This window comes from Mastomys coucha, unplaced genomic scaffold (genome assembly GCF_008632895.1).
Source record: "Mastomys coucha isolate ucsf_1 unplaced genomic scaffold, UCSF_Mcou_1 pScaffold5, whole genome shotgun sequence".
Taxonomy (NCBI): domain Eukaryota; kingdom Metazoa; phylum Chordata; class Mammalia; order Rodentia; family Muridae; genus Mastomys; species Mastomys coucha.
Window position 1 is genome coordinate 112,908,680 of NW_022196911.1, and position 2,155 is coordinate 112,910,834.

The following is a 2,155-nucleotide window of genomic DNA, read 5'->3' on the forward strand; positions in this document are numbered from 1 at the left end:
TCACTCTGTAGACCAGGCTGGCCTCAAACTCAGAAATTCACCTGCCTCTGCCTCCCAAGTGCTGGGTTAATTATCTTTAAATGCCTATGAGCATTGAGTTTATCTGGGTCTGTGCACCATGCATATGCGTGCCCGCAAAGGCCAGAAGAGGGTGTCAGATTCTCTGGAACTGTAGCTTGGAGTCAGTCCTGGGCTACTGGGTGCTGAGAACCGAACTTGGGTCCTCAGGAACAGCAGCCAGTGCTCTTAACTGCTGAGCTCTGGGAATGTTCTTTAGCATAAGGGGAAGATTTAGGGGTGGCTCTTCTGCTGAAAGGCAAGGAGGAGGAGACACCTTCTGATAATCTCCCCACAGCTGAGGACATAACTGCTCCATGAACCCAAGATGGTTTTGGAAGAAATTCAAGGCTCTTGAGAGCTGTGCAGGCAAGGGTCAAGGAAGCAAACCGCATGCACCTGCGCATGGGGAAAATATTTACTGCAAGATAATGAGGAATTGAGCATGCTCCTGCCGTGAGAAAACACCAAGAACTGTGCTACATGATTGTTGTTAGATTCTATTTTTAGCCTCACTGTGCTTTACGATAACAGATTTCTCACAGTCAAGGCTGTTTGCCATTTGCCAGCAGAGCGGTGTCCTCTCATTCTCATTCAGTCGCCCTCTCTACTTCAGCCTCACTCTTGTGCTCTGGTTCTGACACTGAGCCATCCCTCTGTTAGCAATTTTTGTTTGTTTATCTGTTTGTTTGTTTGTTTTTCGAGACAGGGTTTCTCTGTGTAGCCCTGGCTGTCCTGGAACTCACTCTGTAAACCAGGCTGGCCTCGAACTCAGAAATCCACCTGCCTCTGCCTCCCAAGTGCTGGGATTAAAGGTGTGTGCCACTACTGCCTGGCTCCAAGTTGACAATTTTAATTCACATATTAAGGAAGGTGGCCAGATCTGGCTTGGGCACAGATTGTGACCTTCAAGGATGATTACATTAGCCCTAATCCGACCGATAAGTCCTCTGGTCTCACCTCTGGTCTCACCTCGTAACCTGTTGCCTGTTAGGGTACAGTACTAGTGCTTTTTCCCTTCCCATGCTTTAAATAACTCATGGCAGGTCCCCTCCCGTCCTTTTCTCTCAGTGTTAGTCCAGGACCAGACACCAGGTACCAGAGCACAAGGATGAAGCTCCAGTGTCCTGCAAGGATCACGGATTGCTGGTACAGATCTTACAAGGCGGGGATTACAAAACATGTTCATGACCCTGGTCAACCAGTCCTTGGGGCATCTGCTCAATAAACTCTCCCTGTCTGACTGAAATCAGAATCTGTGTGGTTTGTGAGGTGACTCCTGGACCCCAACATGTTTGATCTTATGCTATGACACATACCTGAGAAAATATAAAAGAGGAAACTATGTATTTAAGCTCCTGGTTTCACCAGTTTTAATCCAAAATTGCCTGGATCCATTGCTTCAGGTCTGAGCCAAAATGGAATATCTTTTTTTTTTTAAGACTTATTTATTGGCCGGGCAGTGGTGGCGCACACCTTTAATCCCAGCACTTGGGAGGCAGAGGCAGGCAGATCTCTGAGTTTGAGGCCAGCCTGGTCTACAAAATGAATTCCAGGACAGCCAGGGCTACACAGAGAAACTCTGTCTCAAAAAAACAAAAAACAAAACAAAAAAAAACCTTATTTATTTTATTTATGAGTATATCATAGCTGTCTTCAGACACTCCAGAAGAGGGCATCGGATCTCATTACAGATGGTTGTGAGCCACCATGTGATTGCTGGGAATTGAACTCAAGACCTCTGGAAGAGCAGTCAGTGCTCTTAACCACTGAGCCATCTCTCCAGCCCAAAATGGAATCTCTTAATATCGGAAGTGCATGGTAAGGGCTTAAAGTGGCAAGTCAGTTGTGTGGGATGGTGTTTTGCTGGGGAAGACATGTGAAGGAGTGTTGTCCTGAAGCAGAAACAGGTGAAAGGATGTTTTGCTAAAGCAATCAGGTTAAAGGATGTGTGATGAAGGACCCTTCGCTAAGAACACACATGTATTGGTGTATCTTACGTTGCGCTCCTGAGCTCTGCCTATCATGACCCCACATAGAGAAACGTGCCAAAGAACTTCTTGTGAGTTTCCTGTGGCTTCCATGGACTCTGGCAGAG